Source organism: Petromyzon marinus, chromosome 46 (assembly GCF_048934315.1).
Source record: "Petromyzon marinus isolate PM22_M1 ecotype Great Lakes invasive population chromosome 46, UKy_Petmar_22M1.pri1.0, whole genome shotgun sequence".
In the NCBI taxonomy this organism is placed as follows: Eukaryota; Metazoa; Chordata; class Hyperoartia; order Petromyzontiformes; family Petromyzontidae; genus Petromyzon; species Petromyzon marinus.
In genome coordinates, this window is record NC_133712.1 from 15,047,231 (window position 1) to 15,069,098 (window position 21,868).

General features: G+C 50.8%; 1 long non-coding RNA gene across 1 annotated transcript; it reads right to left on the reverse strand.

Annotated features, from left to right (window-relative positions):
- Nucleotides 1-17,475: 17,475 nt before the first annotated feature.
- On the reverse strand, nucleotides 17,476-20,158 carry LOC142931010 (uncharacterized). The gene is made up of 2 exons (XR_012947007.1): nucleotides 19,754-20,158; nucleotides 17,476-17,693 (listed from the first exon to the last, which is right to left on the reverse strand). It is a non-coding gene; the product is annotated as an uncharacterized LOC142931010 (long non-coding RNA).
- Between the last annotated feature and the right edge of the window lie 1,710 nt (nucleotides 20,159-21,868).

Consider the following 21,868-nt stretch of genomic DNA (forward strand, 5'->3'; position numbering starts at 1 on the left):
GAGTTCTGTCAAACTTACCCTCAAGTTTGGCAGGAAAATCACAGGAGAAAAAAAAAAACCTCACATGGCACTTTCAGGATTGATCCGAAACAACAATTCTCTTTATAAATAAAGAGCTTAGGAAAACTAAAAAATATCCGCCCACGTTCACACAGCAAAGGGAAACGAGGCGCGAGGAAGACACCGATCGTGCCTGGTGGGGGGACTGGGGGTTCACTCGCGGGATGAGAAAGAAGAATTCGCCAACCTCCGTGGACCGCCGGGAGCGAGGGAGGGAGCGAGGGAGGGAGAGCGCGACCTGGAGCGTCACGGCCTCCTTCCTCCTGAAACAGCTGGGGGGTCTGCAGTGCTCCAAGCAACTATTCTACATGGACCTGCAGGGCCTCCCACTGGGACAGCTGCCACCTTTCTACAGGAGCGTCCTGCAGACATGGAGCTCCCTCGCCGTCAGGAGGCTGAACCAGCCGCGATCGGCCGAGGATCTGGTCTTCGAACCGATCCTCAGGAACCCACAGACAAAGCTGCCATCCACCACCGCCACCCCAGGCATGGAGAAGCGCCTCGCCAACGCGCGGCTCACCAGGAAGGGAGATCTGGTGGAGCCTGAAACACGGGGCCGGTGGCTCGGACCAGCAGACATGGCTACAAAGACAGGGCTGCAGTTGCTCCGGGTGGCTGCCCGGATCCTAGCCGAAGCCAAGGGGGCCTTCTCAGCGGCAGCGGGGAGAACGCCCCCCATCGGCGTTGGGGATGACGAGGCCCCTCTCGTTCCCCCTCCACCGGAGCTCCCAGTCGTGCCACTGCATCGCCAATGCCGACAAACGAAGGTGGATCACAACCTGTGCCGGCTGCAAGACCTACCGGAGGTGGCCTTCGCAAATGTAAAGAGGAAGGTGCTCTACTACAACATGGTCCGGTTCCACCAACAGGACACCCTGAGGAGCCACGAGGACCATGCCTGGAGGAGAGCCCTGCCCTGCGTCTCTCCGGAGAGGCCTCGCTGGAGGCAACTCTACTCCAGCCCGACGTACAACCGCATCGGCGACCTCAGCTGGAGCATCGCCCATGGCACCGTCACCACCAACGCCTCCCTGGCGCGCTTCACCGACACGTCCCCGGAGTGCCGGTTCTGCGGTAAAGTGGAGACGGTGGCGCACCAATACGTGGAGTTCAAGAGCCTGGACTCGTTGTTCAAGGTCCTGAGAAACATCCTCCTAAGGTTCAGCATCCACTTCTCCCCCGACGGTCCTCATCTTTGGATACCCGAAGGGCGACGGACCCCAACATCTTCAGGGGCTGGTCAACGTGCTCGCTGACTATGCCAAGCTCGCCATATACAGGGTGAGGAAGGTGGCCCTGGAGGGGAAACGTCTGGCCAGCAGTCTGGGCATCTTCCGCGCTCTGGTCGGAGCCAGGGTGTGGCTGGAGTTCCGCCATGCGTGGCTGACCCACGCCGTGCCGGCCTTCAAGAATCAGTGGACGCTGGAAGAGGCCGTGTGCTCGGTGGCAGACGACGGAGAGCTCTGCATGCAGATATAAGCTACCCGTCGGAGGCCGATGGACTGCAAGAAGGGCTGGGTGCAGATGCAGCACTTAGTTAACATTTTTTAAAAGAGAGAGAGAGCGAGAGGGAGAGGGAGAGCGAGAGCGCGACATGGAGTAGGAAGAGAGGGGGTAGAGAGAGGGGGGGCAGAGAGGGGGGTAGAGAGAGAGGGAAGGGGTAATGAGAGCAGAGCGAGAAATCTTTGGTGAAATCTTTCATTTAAAAAGGGGGGGGGGGTTTACATAAACCAAAGCATAAAAAAATGATGAACGAAGCAAAGTGCCGACTACACCGAGTATCTTCTTGTTTCCTCTGATCGTAAAAAAGGGAGGGAGGGAGGGAGCGATGAGGGAGCGGGGGAGGTAGGGAGTGGGGGAGCGAGGAAGGGAGCGAGGGAGGGAGCGAGGGAGGTAGCGAGGGAGGGAGCGGGGAAGGGAGCGAGGGAGGTAGCGAGGGAGGGAGCGGGGAAGGGAGCGAGGGAGGTAGGGAGTGGGGGAGCGAGGAAGGGAGCGAGGGAGGGAGCGAAGGAGGGAGCGGGGGAGGGAGCGAGGGAGGTGGGGAGCGAGGGAGGGAGCGAGGGAGGGAGCGAGGGAGGGAGGGAGTGGGGGAGGGAGCGAGGGAGGGAGGGAGCGGGGGAGGGAGCGAGGGAGGGAGCGAGGGAGGGAGCAGGGAAGGGAGCGGGGGAGGGAGGGAGGGGTGCGATCACCCTGTGGTGAATCCAGCGAGGGAGCGTTGCCGTCACATCGAATCAGTCACCGTGCCGCCAAGTTCGTGAAACATTTCCCCACCATCCATTACTCTGCCGTAAAAGAAAATCGCTTGGTCGTAAAAGCGATCGGTCACTCCGTTGCGAGCGATTCAATGCCATTTATTGCCCAGCCACGTTAAGGAACCAGACTTTGTATATATATTTAAAATGTCTAGAGGCATTAAATTGAAGCTGGTTCTGTCACCGGCATTGCTCTATAGAAAACATTACAATCATAAAAGTATCGGCGGAGCCCCGCAAATGCTCGCTCACACCACTGCTGATGGAAGAGGCCCCCACTTGACTGCTTATCTCATCCGCCCTGTGTTCAATGACCGCATTTCAATTCACGACAATACATTCACTCGCTCACTCACAAAACCCACCAGCTCACTCACCCACACATTAACCCACTCGCTAACCCACCCACTCACTCACCCACCCACTCACTCACCCACACATTCACCCACTCACACACACATTCACCCACTCACACACCCACTCACTCACCCACACATTCACTCACCCACACATTCACTCACCCACACATTCACTAACCCCACTCACTCACCCACTCACACAAAGATAAAGACAAAGATCCCCCGTATAGCCTTAACAGACTGTCGGGGCAAGTGCTGTTAGCGAGCACCTATGAAGGCCGGAACGATACACGAGGGGGTGGGTGGCCAGCACTACGCCCGACCGCCTTTGTCTCTCCAGTGGTGATGTTTACACACCGCACCAGGTACTCATTAGAGGCTGAGTCGACGTAGGGGAAGCCCAGGACCGGTTCAGATAAATGCCACTGGTGTTGGCCGTGAGTGGGAATCGCACCCAGTCACCGGGTTCATAGCGCAAAGCGCTAACTGCTACACTACCGCTCCCCACTCACCCACTCACTCACACACACACACATTCACTCACCCACTCACTCACCCACACATTCACTCACCCACTCATTCACCCACTCACACACCCACACATTCACTCATCCACTCACTCACCCACACATTCACTCACCCACTCATTTACCCACTCACACACCCACACATTCACTCACCCACTCACTCACCCACACATTCACTCACCCACTCATTCACCCACTCACACACCCACACATTCACTCACCCACTCACTCACCCACACATTCACTCACCCTCTCACACACCCACACATTCACTCACCCACTCACTCACCCACACATTCACTCACCCACTCATTCACCCACTCACACACCCACACATTCACTCATCCACTCACTCACCCACACATTCACTCACCCACTCATTCACCCACTCACACACCCACACATTCACTCACCCACTCACTCACCCACACATTCACTCACCCACTCATTCACCCACTCACACACCCACACATTCACTCACCCACTCACTCACCCACACATTCACTCACCCTCTCACACACCCACACATTCACTCACCCACTCACACACCCACTCATTCACTCACCCACTCACACACCCACACATTCACTCACCCACTCATTCACCCACTCACTCATCCACACATTCACTCACCCACTAACTCACCCACACATTCACTCACCCACTCATTCACCCACTCACACACCCACTCACTCACCCACACATTCACTCACCCTCTCACACACCCACACATTCACTCACCCACTCATTCACCCACTCACACACCCACACATTCACTCACACACCCACACATTCACTCATCCACTCATGCACCCACTCACTCATCCACACATTCACTCACTCACCCACACATTCACTCACCCACTCATTCACCCACTCACACACCCACTCACTCACCCACACATTCACTCACCCACTCATTCACCCACTCACACATTCACTCACCCACTCACTCACCCACACATTCACTCACCCACTCATTCACCCACTCACACACCCACTCACTCACCCACACATTCACTCACCCACTCATTCACCCACTCACACATTCACTCACCCACTCACTCACCCACACATTCACTCACCCACTCATTCACCCACTCACACACCCACACATTCACTCACCCACTCACTCACCCACACATTCACTCACCCACTCATTCACCCACTCACACACCCACACATTCACTCACCCACTCACTCACCCACACATTCACTCACCCTCTCACACACCCACACATTCACTCACCCACTCACACACCCACTCATTCACTCACCCACTCACACACCCACACATTCACTCACCCACTCATTCACCCACTCACTCATCCACACATTCACTCACCCACTAACTCACCCACACATTCACTCACCCACTCATTCACCCACTCACACACCCACTCACTCACCCACACATTCACTCACCCTCTCACACACCCACACATTCACTCACCCACTCATTCACCCACTCACACACCCACACATTCACTCACACACCCACACATTCACTCATCCACTCATGCACCCACTCACTCATCCACACATTCACTCATTCACCCACACATTCACTCACCCACTCATTCACCCACTCACACACCCACTCACTCACCCACACATTCACTCACCCACTCATTCACCCACTCACACACCCACTCACTCATCCACACATTCACTCACCCACTCACACACCCACACATTCACTCAACCACTCACTCACCCACACATTCACTCACCCACTCATTCACCCACTCACACACCCACTCACTCATCCACACATTCACTGCTCAACTCTGGAATTCGCTTCCATTGTCTCTCATCCCAACGTCTAAACACGAATAACCTTGCTCAGTTCAACTTTGATTCGAGCCGCTTGTTGCTGGCCGCTTGACGTTTTAGGCCTCTTTCTTGAGCCTGTACTGTTTAAATAAAACAAGGCACGCCACTTAACAAGTCCAACCGTGCGATTTTAATGCCATCAAGGTCTGATGAGATTGCAATTCGAGATTGAATTCAGCAAAGGGATTTTCAGAAATTAATCCTTCTCCTGCTGCTACTGCCATTATATTAAAACAAAAAAAATTCGCTCTATTTGCGACAGACGGGTCGGTTTAAAAAAAAAGCAAAATCACGACTGCTCATCGCTGAAAATGTTTGAGGCAGCTTAGCCGTGTGGACTTAGTGTCGGCCCACCAAGGCCCTCGCTTCAAGTTGCGGCTCAGCCTTCATCGGCTTTAGAGGGGATCTAGCCCCGGTGCCACGGTCCCAGCACGCCGGGCTGACGTGGCATGGGGAGACCTTCACACAGCAGTGGATCGACAGAGAGAGCGCTGTGTTATTTCTTGAAACGTAAATGCGGCCAACCCTTCGCTCAACGGTCGCACGTTTGGGCGGTCACCCCGTCGTGCAATTTCCGGACTCGCTTCTGCGACCGTCTGGAACGCTCTTCCTTTCCATATTAAGAAGCCACTGGAGCTACGCACTTTTAAATAATCGAGATTGAAAACTCATTTCTTTAGAACTGCTCTTTAGTGTTTAGTTTGTTGCTCTCCTTCCCCCGCACATCCGATTAGCACGGTCGGCTACGTACGGTGCGAAAGAAGTTCCACATGCATGCGTACATTCTCCTCTGCTGCCCGGTGTCTGGAACTCCCCCCTCCCCCAGCAGTCTATGCTGTCGGCTCCCTTGCCCCTGGTTCAAGTCCAGGCTCTCCACCTTTCTCTTCCGATGACCGCAACCGCCCCCCCCCACCCCCATCTCAATTCCAACATCAATCCTCCACCCCTTCCGCACAGCATCTCGAGACGCAGTCGCAATCAGACGCGACGCGAGTCCAAGCGTCGTGTTGTCACTCAATCAGCTCGCATGCAGGTGCCAGGTGGGGCTTTTGTGCCGCAGGATCGCGAGAGGCGGTGACCGCGTGGGGGAGACGCGGAACGCCGTCATCCAGCAGTGAACTGATCATGCCCAACGACGATTATGATGATCTGCTGCGTTGCGTAACTGTACAACGCCCAACGATGAACGCTGTGCGGCCAGTCCTCGACTTACGCAATTCGTCCCCGAGACCTGTTCGTAAGTCGAAACGTTTTCGTAAGTCGAAACGGGTTCGTAAGTCGGGGCACTACGATGCACCGTATTGAAATTCCCATACAGGGCAGTGTTATGAAGTGTGTTACGGTTCAACAAAAAAGGGCAGCATTGTTAAACTCATAAAAAATAAATATTGTACATGTGCATCTAATACTGCGTGGTAAATAAAACATCAAATAAAGTCACGTAAATTGAAGGGAGAAAAAAAATCTGTTTTATTTTCACTTACCTTGAGTCCTGATGCTGGCTTGCTTGTGAGAAGTGTCGTAATGAGTCACCACAATTGCACACACACAGACACACACACACATACACGGGGCACGCGTGCACGCACAAAGGCACACACACACACACACCAACGATAACGATCCCCTGTATAACCTTAAGAGACTGTTGGGGCAAGTGCTGTTAACGAGCAACGCCTATGAAGGCCGTAACGACAGACGAGGGGGTGGGTGGCCAGCACCACTCCCGGCTGCCTTTGTCTCCCCAGTGGTTTATGTTTACACACCGCACCAGGTACTCATTTGAGGCTGAGTCGACCTAGGGGAGGCTGACTCATTACATCTCACGGAGGATCGCTCTGCTGAACAAAATAGATCCAAGTCCCTACATAGAGACCCACAGACTCACACATGGAGAACCAAGTACCTACATAGAGACCCACAGACCCACACATGGAGACCCGAGTACCTACATAGAGACCCACAGATTCATACATGTACAGTACTGAGTTGTGATTCAACTGGGTTCTCAAGCGTATCGTGAGATTGTTTTTGATAATTTTAATACAAACATTTCATCTGGATAACACCTTGGGGATGGGAAATCTCATTTGCAAGGGTGTCCTGGGTGTTGATTTGACGCACGCATAGCCAACACATAATGGCACGCGTACACACACATTTTCGATCGGTAATGATTTCCACCTGGTCACCGATGACTGCAAAAAAAAAACACCATCATGTTGAGAGTTGGTTCTTCACTTAATATAGCTAAATTTACAGCTCTGAGAATAAAAAAAAATCGGGTTGGCTGTCGTGCAACGGACATGTTGCAGCGCTCATTGTTTTTAAAGATATTGCACTCACCGCAGAGAACTGTCGCGACACCACAGGCGCACTTTATAATAGCTGGCGCCAAACTGTGCCACACGCCCTCCCTGCGTGACCTTTTTCTTTCGACTCCGTTCTGATGATGTACACACACGTCACGTGCACGTACGTCATCGGAACGCATACGTCACGTACGTCATCGGGACGCATGTCATGTACACGTACGTCATCGGAACGGAATCGGAAGAAAAGCTGATGACGTACAAATATGTACGTCGTCGGATTGGGAAAGGTTAATTGGCTGGAGGGGCGGGTGCGGGGGGGGGGGATTTTCTGCAGGCTCAGTGTCTGGCTGCTGCTGCCTTCCTGCCCATTTGGTTCCTCCTCATGCCGCTGAGTCGTCCCCTTCTCGTCGAGGGTGAGCCAATACCACATGGTGCGTTACAAGTCGAACGATTAATATTATTATTCACTTCGACTGAATTGTCATTGAACCAACTAACTGCTGGTTGCCGCTCAGTCGCTAATGACCGCACAGCAACAATAAAAATAGATCATGTTACATCCCATTTTCATCTCAATTTGGAAAACGATTTCAATTATCAGAGGGCAAACATTTGCTTTGACATGTGACGAACGCTATTTCCAGGGCATGTAAAAATATTCTCCTGCGGTGGATAGAGAGCCTCATTGAAGTGGCTTCAAAAGTAGTTCTGCAACATCATCTTCTGGGGGCCATTCTCTCCCAAGTGAAATTGTATTCGTCCCATCGATGCCAAGATGTTCAGAGCGCAGTTTGAACATAATTGGGTTACGAAGATATATTTTTTTAAAAACATAGTACAGACATTGAGTTCTTGTAATTGAGATCTGAGTGGCCCTCAGATGATAAAGTGAGAATATAATTCCGCACTTTATCAATGTTAAAGATAAGAACAATAACTTATATGTACTATTTTATGGACCAGGTGAAGCCCACTGAGCTAATAGCTCGGTTTTTTTCAGAGGTGACCTGGCCACAAGTAATGATGGCTCATCAAAGTGACTTTCATCGCCGCGCGTGGGAATTTAAAGTGGCCGACGCGGAGTTGGGGGGTGGGGCGGGGACAAAAACTGGAGGACTCGGAATAAAAATCCACGCGACCACCACGGGGTCACCTTGGGTCACGATGGATGGTGACAACAACAACAACAATCGATTCCCTGGCTACGCACCGCCTGAGATGTGATTTCAAGCAGTGACGCATCGACGCATCCGCGTGCCCGGCTAAGCGGGCCACCGACGCGCCTGCTTAGCGGCCGAGATATCCAACGACGAGCGACTCGGGTGCACCGTGCCGACAGATTGGTTCGCAGTGGCCGCGATTGGCGCGCGTGCGAAGAGATTTGCGAAAGATCTTTAGTAAATATACAGCGGCGTGTTTACGCGTCACTCCTGAGAGCACTCGATAGCGACGGTGTTTTCCTCGCGTGCTTCGATGCACATTCCTTTTCAGAGGGGAATGAATAAATCGGTGCACGGCTGGAGAGAGGCAGACAAGCGAACGGGCAGACGCAATTACTGTCCCGTCAAATCTTAATTATCCGGAGTAATGCGGGGGGGCGGGGGGGGGGGTAAGGTTGGGTGGCCTGGATAAAAACAAACACACGTACGATACAAAACATAACGATAATTGGGCCGCAGAAAAAAACCTCTCTCCGTTGTTTTGTCCTCCGATGGTCGTCTCTGTGAGACCAACGTGGGGGCACGAAGATGGGGCGACGTGCGCGGCCGTCGCCGTCAATGGCGACCGGCGACGTGAAGAGGAGGAAGAAGAAGAAGAGGAGGAGGAGGAGGAGGGAAGAAGAAGAAGAGGAGGAGGAGGAGGAAGAATAAGAATAAGAAGAAGAAGAAGAGGAGGAGGAGGAGGAGGAGGAGGAGGAGGAGGAGGAGGAGGAGGAGGAAGAAGAAGAAGAAGAAAAATAAGAGGAGGAGGAGGAGGAAAAAGAATAAGAAGAAGAAGAGGAAGAAGAGGAGGAGGAGGAAGAGGAGGAAGAAGAAGAGGAAGAAGAGGAAAAGGAAGAAGAAGACGAAGAAGAAGCAGAAATCGAGGGGGGGGGGTGGAGGTGAAATGAAAGCGGTGCGCGATCATGAATCAATATTAATTAAATAAATATAGCTTCCTTTTTCTTTTAATTTCAGCAATGACAAATGTTGGCTCGGACAAATTACTTTTGAAAAGGGCGTTCAGGAATTATAAGATAAAGTAAAAATGATTCCGTTACCGCAACATCGTCGGGAGATTTCTGGTGGTCGTCGCGTGTAAAACCGAGGCGGACAAATCCTCAAATTATGACAATATAACAAGAGGTGTCTTACCCTTTCTGGTGATGAAACAGGAGGCGTTGAGATGTTCACACGCCAAATAGAAACCTTTTTTTACTGGTAGGAACCTCCTGGTTACACCACCAGCCCACAGGGGATTATTGTGTCCGTCCGTCCGTCGTGCATCCAAAAATGGGAGGGGTGGGGCTGGGTGGAGAGGGGATGGGGAGGGGCTGGGTGGGGAGGGGAGGGTGCAGAGGGGCTGGGTGGGGAGGGGCTGGTCACCCCGTGGTGCCCTTATAAAACTCAACGTTTAACCTACTCACGCCGGCTTGTGCCCACCTTCACAGTCGGGCATATTTGCGGAATACACCACGTGGTGCCGCCATTGACCCTGGCCATTGACCGATTAACCCAACGTTCCTACCAGCTCCCTCCGCAGGAATGTGTCTGTTGCAAAGAATCCAGTTACTGCCTTAACGACACACTGCAATTGTGGTGAACATGCAAACAAAAACGCTCTGATAATATCTGGCACTGTTTTGGCCTCCACCAGACAGCCGACTTCTTTAGGGCCCAGTCTCACCGGCGTCAGGCCAGAGGAAAACGCCAAAAGGCGAACAGTAACAAAGCCATCTTCTTAGTTCTTTCGGTAAAGTCACGTAGAATGAGAATAAAACAAAATAAGACAATAAAATTCTCACGACGTTTCGGCCACAACACAAGTAGCCTTCTTCAGGTGAACTGTCGTCCCGACAGTTCTGTTCCTTCACCTGAAGAAGGCTACTTGTCTTCTTTGGTTCTTTCAGTAAAGTCACGTAGAATGAGAATAAAATAATAAATTGATAAAATAAAATAACACAATAATATTCTCACGACGTTTCGGCCACAACACAAGCGGCCTTCATCAGGTGAAGGGACGAGACTGTCTGGAGGACAGCGCTATTTGATTTTATCAATTTATTATTTTATTCTCATTCTACGTGACTTTACCGAAATAACCAAAGAAGATGAATCCTTGCAGTCACGAAAGCTTTAAATCGAAATTTAAGGCTACTTGTGTTGTGGCCGAAACGTCGTGAGAATTTTATTGTCTTATTTTGTTTTATTGTTTTATTCTCATTCTACGTGACTTTACCGAAATAACCAAGAAGATGCATCCTTGCAGTCACGAAAGCTTTAAATCGAAAAGAAACAAAGACAATCGGACCATCTATAAGCTCAAATCCATTCCTCTCCCGGAGAACGGAAACTGGGAGTAAAGTCGCAGAATGCCACCGACGTTTCTATCGCTTCTGTGACCTCAAATAAACCCACCAGGTAAGGGTCCCGCTGAGCTTTTAAGCTCTTTTTTATTTCAGAACCGATCTGGTCACAAATGATCGTCTCAAACGAAGCAGCTCATCGTCACGTGGACATTTGTAGCAGCCATAAAACACAACCCCTAAACGCGTGGATGTTGATTTCAAATGTGGAGAGGGGCGGGAGAAAAACACCCAGAGGACCCCGGAGAAAAATCCACGCGACCCACGGGGGGAGTGAGAGATGCAGCACTTGTCGTAGTAAAACAAAATAACATAGAAAACAGGGGGAACATAGACACAGAGCAGGGAGAGAGGGGGTAAAAAGAAGAGAGGGGGGGTAGAGAGAGGGGGTCGAGAGAGAGGGAAGGAGTAAGAAAGAGGACAGCAGAGCGTGAAATCTTTCGTGAAATCTTTCATTAAAAAAAGGGGGGGGGGCTAAAAAACCGAAGTGATGAACGAAGCAAAGTGCCGACCACACCGAGAATCTTCTTGTTTCCTCTGATCGTAAAAAAGAAAGAGAGAGAGAGGGGGAGGAGAGAAACGGACGAGACGCAACTGCAGTGCTTGGCGAGCGGAAAATTTGGGAACAATTAATCGGAACGGGCGGGCGGGCGGGCGGGGGGTGGGATCAGACATCTCTGCCGTTGACCGCGGCACATTCGCGGTCATCGTGGTCGTCGTCAGCCATGGTCAATCCACCGCTGGACGAAAAACGCCTCCGCGCGCCGTGCCGTGTCACGGAGGTCGTTTGGCCGTGCGTCGCCCGCAACTCGTCGGCGTGGTGGCGACGGTGAATTTGGAGAGAGCGGGGGGTGGGGTGGGGTGGGGGCAGTCGGTCGTGGTCTGGAATGAAATCGGGGAGAGTGGATTAGTAACTCAGCGCGCTGCGCTGCCGCTCCCCGCCCCACGGCAAAGACAAAGACCCCCCGTGTAGCCTTAACAGATTGTTGGGGCAAGTGGTGTCAGCGAGCAACTACGAAGGGCGGCAAGGCGCACAAGGGGGGGAGGGGGGTGGATGGTCAGCACCACGCCCGGACCGCCTTTGTCTTCCCCCAGTGGCGACGTTTACACACACCGCGCCAGGGTACTCAATTGAGGCTGAGTCGACCTAGGGGAGGCTCATGACCGATTTCAGGTCATCGTCACCGGTGTTGGGTGGCCGTGAGCGGGAGTCGAACTCGGATCGCCGGGTTCGCTACACCACCGCTCCCCGTAACGCACGCAAGCACCGCGCGTCACAGCACCCAGAGACTCAGGGGAGCGAGACGGAGCGCGCGTGCGCGTGTGCACGACTCGCTGGGATGACGTTGGACAGAAAAGGTCACTCGACTATGATCTGTAATTAACGCCATTCCTGACGCCGTCAATCTAACACCCCCCCCCACCCCCGCTCCTCTCTCCATCCCTCCACCGCCCCCTCCTTCCCTCCCACGTTGCTGAGCTCAGCCTCCGTATCCCCTCCCTTGCCTCTCGCCCTGCCTCCCCTCCTCACGCGCTGAATTCCCAACGCTCCCGTACCACCACCACCACCACTCCGATCTCCGCCCTCACCCCCCGCCCCCCGCCGCCTGGGTTGTGCGAGACCACATTAACGAGTTGTCCTGCAGCTCATCTCAAGTGGAAGATGCCATTCCTTCCGAATGGTGTTGCGTAACCGCAAAATTCGCTGCGATTCACAGTGCCGTGTGTGTGCGTACGTGCGCGTGGGGAGCGGTAGTGTAGCGGTTAGCGCGCTGCGCTACGAACCTGGCGACACGGATTCGATTCCCGCTCACGGCCAACAACCTGTTACAATGATCTGAACCGGTCCCGGGCCTCTCCTAGGTCGATTCAGCCTCAAATGAGTACCTGGTGCGATGTGTAAACATCGTCACTAGGGAGACAAAGGCGGTCGGGCGTGGTGTTGGCCACCCACCCCCTCGCGTTGTGCGCCGGTCTTCATCGGTGCTCGCTAACAGCACTTGCCCCTACAGTCTGTTAAGGCTATACGGGGGATCTTTGTCTTTGTGCTAACGCAGCGCGCTGCCGTACGCCGTGGTGTTTAAGGCTCAGCGAGCTGGGACCTTCCGATCCAGAGGGTCGCCGATGAAACAACGGTGCTATTTTCTTAAATTCCTCGTCTCCTTACGGTTGTTGTTTATTTTTTTATGTTTAGTTTTTATATTTGTTAATTTTTTTATTTTATACATTTGTATCCTTATTTTGTATCTTTATTTTTATTATTATTTAATTCCCCGTCTCCTTACGCCCCCCTCCTTCCCCACCACCTCTGTCCCCAACCCAGCAGCATGAATGGGGACAACCACGGGCTCGTCCATCGGCTAGGTCGCGTGTGGTGGGGTATGGAGTGGGCACTCCCACATGTATGTACAATGTATGTTGAACTCCTTTCGCCACGCTCGCTCATCGGAGGTGCGGGGGAAGGACAACAAACTGATCCCAAAAAGCAGTTCTAAAGAAATTAGTTTTCAATCTAGATTATTGAAAAGTGCATCGCTCCAGTGGCTTCCTAATATCGGAAGGAAGAGCGTTCCAGACGGACGTGATAAAAGGGCGCCGAGACAGCGTACCGAGTGAATACGCGGTACGAGCCGAAAACGCATCGGCAAACGTATCGTAACCCTCCACGCTACAAACGCCGATCGTAACCCTCCACGCTACGAACGCCGATCATAACCCTCCACGTTACGAACGCCCATTGTAACCCTCAGTGCTACGAACGCCGATCGTAACGCTCCGTGCTACGAACGTCCATCGAAACCCTCCACGCTACGAACGCCGATCGTCCGTTACCTGCCGCTGGTCTCGGTTCCTCTTAAAATCCCTGAACAATGTTAATTCCCCGCGGTGCAACCGCTCGGCTAAAGAGGATTTCTGGACGATGGCGCGGGAGTTCGTGAGATTGACGACGGACCGAAGGATAAGCCGCGCCGCTGCATTTAATCGGCGGGGCTAAAGCGCCGACTCGCAATTTATTTTCTGACGGGATAGGTTTTTTTCCCCTTCATTTGCACGGGGCTGCAATCGACAACGGACGCTCAAACACGCAGCGCGTAAGTTCAAACAAAAGTAACCTATTTATTTTTATTTTATTTTACCAGGTCAGCCCCACTGAACTGTCTGGCTCTTTTTCAGAAGCGACCTGTGTCAAACGAAGTGGATTATTATTATCATTTGGATAATTTAAAGCAGCCAAATACTCGAAACGCGTGATGTTCATTCTAAATGTGGAGAGAAAACCCAGGAGGACCGGGAGAAAAATCCACGCGACCATGGGGAGAGAGACACGCAAACTCCAAATACACAGCAGGTGTCAGGGTCGGGATCGAACCGACGACCTCCTGCATACCGGGCGAGGTAGTTAACATCTCCTAGCCACCGTGATGATGATGATGAGAGAGAGACACGCAAACTCCAAATATAGAGCAGCAGGCGTCAGGGTCTGGATAAAACCCCCGACCTCCTGTATACCAGGCGAGGTAGTTAACATCTCACATTTGCCGTGCGGCGTAGCAGTCGGTCGAACGCGGTTGCTTGAGAATTCGAGACAACAGCTCTCAACAGCACGCTGCCAAATCCACCTCAAATCTTGTAACTCAATTTTAACCGATTTCCCAATGCGCTATCGACCGCAAACTTGGTATACGTATGTCATACTGGTGACAATACTATATTCTATTGGGTCTAATTGTCCACGCTCAACTAACGTTGGCTGTAAATCACCAGTCCCTTACGTTGTGGCAAGCTTCGGGGCCACTTCCTGGAGTCGTGGAGTTCTGCCATTACTCGTATGGTACATTTCATTAAAGCGTGTTTTTTAAAAGTATTTTTAAATATTACTTGTTGTTGTTACTCACAGCCAGCTGTTGTGACACACGCAAAACACGTTTTCAGTATGTTACCGTATTACATGCATGTGACGGGAAAGCCTCATTAAATGTCGCTGCCATGTGGCGATTCGCATGTTAGTTGGGACAAGAGGTTTTAGACATTCCAGTTCACGTTCTTTTGCATGTTCCGCGAACACAGGTGAGCAACGATCTCATTACATTAGCAGCTGCCTCGTCGATAATGTGATCAGGACCTATCTTCACGTTTTCCCAGTCGCCTTTCCCCAATCGCATGCCCGATGTACGATCGGCGTCGAGTTACGAGACAGAGAATCCATTCGGAAATCTTCCGGCAGCAACGAGATTCTTCCCCCCACGTCTCCCAAGAACGGCCGCTCGACAATAATTCAGTTGGCGACGATTTCGGGCAACGCACGTGGTGTGCTGTGACGAAGCACCATCGTCCGAAACGTCGCATTTGATCATTTTAAGGCCACAGTGTTAATGACGAATGTGTTGTGTTTTTGTTGTTGCTGTAGTTGTTGTTATTTGTGTTTGTGCACCACTGCTAATGGAGGAGCATCATCAAATGATTTGTTATATTTATAATTTGTTAGATTTATAATTTGTAAGATTTATAATTTGTTAGATTCATACTTTGTTGGATAATTTGTAAGATTTATAATGAGTTAGATTTATAATTTGTTAGATTTATAATTTGTTAGATAATTTGTAAGATTTATAATTTGTTAGATTCACAATTTGTTGGATAATTTGTAAGATTTATAATTAGTTAGATTAATAATTTGTTAGATTTATAATTTGTTAGATAATTTGTAAGATTTATAATTAGTTAGATTAATAATTTGTTAGATTTAGAATTTGTTAGATTCAGAATTTGTTAGATTTATAATTTTTAAGATAATTTGTAAGATTTATAATTTGTTATATTTATAATTTGTTGGATAATTTGTAAGATTTATAATTAGTTAGATCCATAATTTGTTAGATTTAAAATTTTGTTAGATCATTTGTAATATTTATAATTAGTTAGATTAATAATTTGTTAGATTAATCATTTGTTAGATTCATCATTTGTTAGATTCATAATTTGTTCGATTTATAATTTGTTGGATAATTTGTAAGATTTCTAATTTGTAAGATTTCTAATTTGTTAAGATTAATAATTTGTTAAATTTATAATTTGTTAGATTTTTCACTGAATTTCTTCAAAAGACTCTGCCGCCACCCGCTATGCCAAAGTTGTTTGTCACGTGACAACATGATCTTATTTACTGCTGGACTACAGCAAAAATTTAAATTAATTATGATCGGGGTTTTTTTATTTTATTTTGTGCAGTTATCGTTGACCGGGCTCAGACCATCAACACTGTGTCCACACACCACACTGCAGGTCACGACCGCACACTCGCTCACCCACTTACACAAAGATCCCCCGTGTAGCCTTAACATGCTATTGGGGCAAGTGCTGTTAGCGAGCACTTATGAAGGCCGTCACGGTACACGAGGGGATGGGTGGCCAGCACCACGCCCGGCCCTCCCCAGTGGCGATGTTTACACACCGCATAAGGTAAACATTTGAGGCTGAGTCGACCTAGGGGAGGCCCAGGACCGGTTCAGATAATCGACACCGGTGTTGGCCGTGAGCGGGAATCGAACTCGGGTCACCGGGTTCGTAGTACAGCGCACTAACCGTGACACAACCGCTCCCCCACATGCACGTTCACTCACACACACAGACACACACACACATCCACTCATCCACTTACTCCCTCCTACATTCTCATCTCTTAGGTTAATACAACTTTTATCAATTCAAGAAACGTATTTACCCTTATCCATTAACCCCTCTAATCGTCCAATCGTGGCCGTTTGTTGCTAGCCGCTTGGTGTTTTTTTTACCTTTGGGGGCCTGTGCTCAGTAATCCTGATGATAATAACAATCATCATTCAAAGACCCAAACATCATCACGCCTCCTGACTTTGACATTCCTCGAAGACACCCTGCTGGTGTAGCCATCGACCGCATCAGAACATCAACATTGTCCGATGTGCACGCAACATCTTCTTCATCAAATGGAAATGTTAAGGAAGCCAGACAGTTGTGCGACTGTGAAAAACTGCAGTGGTTTCTGGGCTCCTACGATGGGAGGAGGCGGAAACAGCAAAACGACACGAACATGAAGCCCTCTCTGGTCGTGGCGAGCGGACCTCGACATTTGATTAGCACGGTCGGCAACCCAGTGCCGGATTAAGCTAGTGTGGGGGCCTGTAGCATATGTTATAAAGGGGCCCTAATAAAAAAAAACCCCATCAATATTAAAACACGCAAATGTTTAACTTGTACAGTAAAGTAATTGCATTTTTGCATTAGCTATACAGCCAGATAATACGACAAATCGCTAACCTTAAACACAAAGTCGTTCATAAAAGTTTAAGGCAGTATAGTACTATAGTAATAGAGCAAGTGCAGAATCATTGAACCGAAATTGATAGCTTGAAAATATTTAGCACGGGGCCCTTGAAAGTGCGGGGCCCGTAGCATATGTAGCTACTTGTACTACTGGAATAATCCGGCACTGCATATACCTACGGTGTGAAAGAAGTTTAAAGTACGCACTTTTAACATTGGCATTTAGCGCCCATAACATACAGCTGCCATACGCAAGAATACAATTTTCGTGTTTAATATATACGTTGATAAGTGCAAAGTGGGATATAATTTAGGGGGAAAAGAACAAAATAAATAAATGAGACGACAAATTTCGCTGTTAGCCGAGGCCGCTCAGCACAGAATCGTCAGGGGAGCCTCCGTCAGCGGTCCGCTCGCTTTCTGTCCTCCGCTCTCTCCCCGTCCCTCCGCTCTCTCCTCCGCCCCTCTCTTTTTTTCTACGATCAGAGGAAACAAGAAGATGCTCGGTGTAGTCGGCACTTTGCTTCGTTCATCATTTCGGGTTTTTTTTTTCCCCCAATGCTTTGCTTTATGCGTCGAAGGCTCTCGCTGCTGACAGGAGGAGGTCACGGCACAGACCCAGGTTGGCCATGGGTTGGCTGACTGAGATCCCCTTGACATGGGGACTTTGTAGGATGGACGTTGAGATTTATAAGGGGCACGGGGTGACCATCAAGGTCTGATATCGGTCTGTAATAAGGTAGGGCACTGATAAGGGGTTGACGGGCATGAAAACATTGCAAACAAACATGCTGTATGAAAATAAAAGGCGTTTTGCCCTTTCTGGTAATAAAACACGTGTTAAGATGTTCAAACACCAGGTAAGATACCCTTTTTGCAAGGAAACCCCCTTATCTACGTGAACCTGAGGTCACTTAAAATGACATTTCACAAGCAGCTCCGTGATGTCCACTTGTGCGGGCCGGTCGCCAACACAACAGGGGGTGGGGTGAGTGGACAACTCCCATCTCGTGACACCATCGCCAAACTGACTGCGATCGCTCGCCACTTATCATTGTCCACGAGACACAAACAACAACAACAACACACAACCCGGCACGCGGTGGTACGACCGAGCTCGACGGCAGTGCACTACCGCGAAGACAGAGAGAAACATTTTTAAAATAAAACAAATCGCTGCCAAACGAACGAACGCAGTCGCCAGTTCGCGGGACTGTAGCACAATGCGGGGGATAAATAACGCTGATTGATCCGTAATACAACAACGGGGGTTTTTTTGCGTGGGTGATATCGGTCGCGAAAGCCTACGCGTGAAACGCTGATTGAGTAAATAACACTTGAGATCAAAACATTCTTAAGAGAAACAAAGACATAGCGACACGGCTATTGTAAACAACAGCGCGCGTCAACAGCACGTGACGGGCGTTTAGGGGTGGGGGGGGGTGGGGAAGAACGTCGATTCGTTTGATCCTCGCGACCAACGGTGCTGACAGTCCTGTCGTCAAGGCAACGGGGCTAAGAGTCTTGTCGTCAACGGCAACGGGGTGGGTGGGGTCGAGGGAGGTGGGGGAGTGGGTAGGGGAACCCAGAGGGCGTCATGGCAACGGGGTGGGTGGAGGGAGGGGGGGAACCCAGCGGGCGTCATGGCAACGACGCGGCGTTTCCTCCCCGCCGGAAGCATTCCCCACCCCCCACGACCCTCCCTGGGGACCTGCCCCGGAGTCCGGGGGGTGGAGACACAACAGCAGCGAGTGCTCAACGCGCTCTCTCTCTCGCTCTCTCGCTCGCTCGCTCGCTCCCACCGATTCACAACGCCGCCGTCCCCACGGCGCTCCGCTCGCCGGACGCGGGCAGCCCTTCGGATGCGCCGGACCCGCGGCTGCGTCGGCAGCTGGCGATCTCTCGGCACGGCGCTGCGCTGCGCGGATCCCCTTGGCGACGAGCCGAGTGTCGTTTCCCGCTCGAGGTCATACACCGGTTGACGATTGTCTGAAGTTGTCCTGGGCTTTCCCCTAAGACTCAGCGGCGGGGGAACCTTTTTTTTCTGCCAAGGGCCATTTGGATATTTATAACATCGTTCGCGGGCCGTACACAATTATCAACTTAAAAATGTGCCTGTTATATATTTGGTCAAACATTTAATTAACTCGCCCCTAATGCGATGGCTGGAACTGCTTCTCTTTGGCGATGCGTGTGGTGATGTTAGCCGGTATTGACGATGATGTTGCTACTCGCAACTGCTTTTCCAGGTTTGCTCCTAGATTTGTTGAATTTCGAGTCCCGCCTGCGGTTGCCTTGGCAGGGCCAGAGACCAAATGATTTCGCGGGCCTTATACGGCCCGCGGGCCGGACACGTTCCCCACCTCTGATCTAAGTCGACTCAGTCTCGAATGATGGGGGGGGGGGGGGTCCTCCTGGCCACGGACTCACGGAGTGTGCTGTGCCAGCCTTCATAGGTGCTCGCTGACAGCACTTGTCCCAACGGTCTATTAAGGACATACGGGGAGGGGGGGGAATCTTTATCTTTGTTACTTACCACATCCGGCAGTCATCTCAGGCAAGCCAAAACACCTGCGTCTGCCCCGTGATCTCCTGTCAGCAGAGAGCCTTCGGTGGTCCACGTGGCCTCAAAGTGCACCCTGCCTGGCACATCGCTGTGGTGGCGTCACCGCCACCGAGTGGAAGACGGCGGTTGTCATTAATGCGGCAAAGACAAAGATCCCCCGTGTAGCCTCAACAGACCGTTGGGGCAAGTGCCGTTAGCGAGCACCTATCAAGGCCGGATTAAGCCACGGCCTCCTGTACACCGGGCGAGGTAGTCAACATTTCGCCCAGGGCTTTCCAGAAGGCGATACAGCTAAATGTGGACCCCCACCTGTTCCCGTCTGTATGGGATGTGGGGGTGCTTCCCCCACGTACGCGTGCCCCCCCCCCCCCAGATGTGAACACATACTTGATACATCTCAATATGTAGAGGCCCGCGGAGCTTGGCTAATTATTGCCGTCCGGCTTGCCGCTCGTTCCGTGCCTTCCTCCTCGCGCCTCCCGAGTCGTTACAGGCTGTAATTGTTATTTCAACCGGCATTGGATCAATAAAAATATTTAATATATTTACCGTGTACTGTGTAAATAATATCAGCACTATACAGGGTGGTGCCGATGTCTTGTGACCCCCCCCCCCCCAAATTAATTGGACCCCTAAACAAATTTTTTTCCCATCGCGTATTTGTTTTTTTTTAAACCTACCTTACTTTAAATACATATATTACGTTTTAAAGGAATTAAATGTAGGGTCACAAGACATCTGGACCACCCTGTCGACAGCCAAGGTTCATCAATCACTGCACGTTGTACATATGTCGTAATGCGGCGGCCAGCGCAAAAGGTTTACCCTCGTAGAAGGGGTGTCTGTAAGGGGAGGAGGGATCAGGGGTTGGGGGTAGGGTGGGGGCGAGTTGATTTTATTTTATTTTTTACCATTAAAAAAACCTCATTAATCTTGGCGGGAAGCGTTGCTCAAGTGGTTTTCCCACCCAGAGTGCGTCGATTTAAATTGTGCCCAATGTGCGATTGATGGTTTAATTGGGACACAACGCCGCAACTGATTTAACACCGCACTAATGAAATTGGACAAATCCCGCCCACCCCCGCCGCCGCCCTACAGCCGAGTCTGAACGCGTGCCAGCAACTGCGTCATAGGGGACCCCCAGAGGGCCCCGTTAAAAAAAAAAACACAAAGAGATGATCCAATTGTGAATACGAGACTCTGGTGTTAAGCTATGGTAAACAATGACGCGTGTAACTAATTATACGGCGATGCTGCTGCTGGGTTTTGCAGTGGTGCACAATGCACAAATAATAAAGCGAAATTAAAACTCGAGATGTTTGTTTTACTGAAACCAGGTAAAGCCCAATAAGCAATTACCTCTTTTTCAGAAGCGACCTGGCCACAAATGATAGCTCAACGAAGCGGCTCATGTGGGAATGTCTAGCAGCCAAATACTCGAAACGCGTGATGTTGATTCTAAATGTGGACGGAAATACCGGACGACCCGGAGAAAAAAATCCACGCGATCACGGGGAGAGATACACACATGCGCGCGCGAACTCCAAATATACAGCAGGCGTCAGGGTCGAGATCTAACCCATGGCATCCCGCATAGCAGGTGATTGCTATGGTGAGCATCAGCATCGTGCACCTGTCTTGAACCCAGGATATGCGAAACAGAGCTTCTGTCGTCTCTGCAAAAAGACACCGCAGGACACTTCTCCCGTCGCACGATGCGGTGCAATTCAGAGATTCATTTCGCAAAAGCCATCACCGTGGCGGTCATGAATCGCCACGCGATGCCTGCCGGGATATTTTTTTTTATTAAAACGCATTACCACGTCGCTCCAGGTAGCGGAGACGCGAGAGCACCGCAATATCCCCATCTGCAGCATTTACGACGTCTTCAAACCACTTGCCTGCAGACTCCTCTGGCTAGGAACCCCTGCACGGCAGTCCATAAGGCACGAGTCTGTGTCTATGAGCGAGAAACGCACGCGATATCAGGCGCCGACCTTTTCATTTGTTTACGTAAGACCTCCCACCCCCGACTTCAATTCCATAAAATTGACAACGGAACAGACAACAAAAGTATCATTGGGA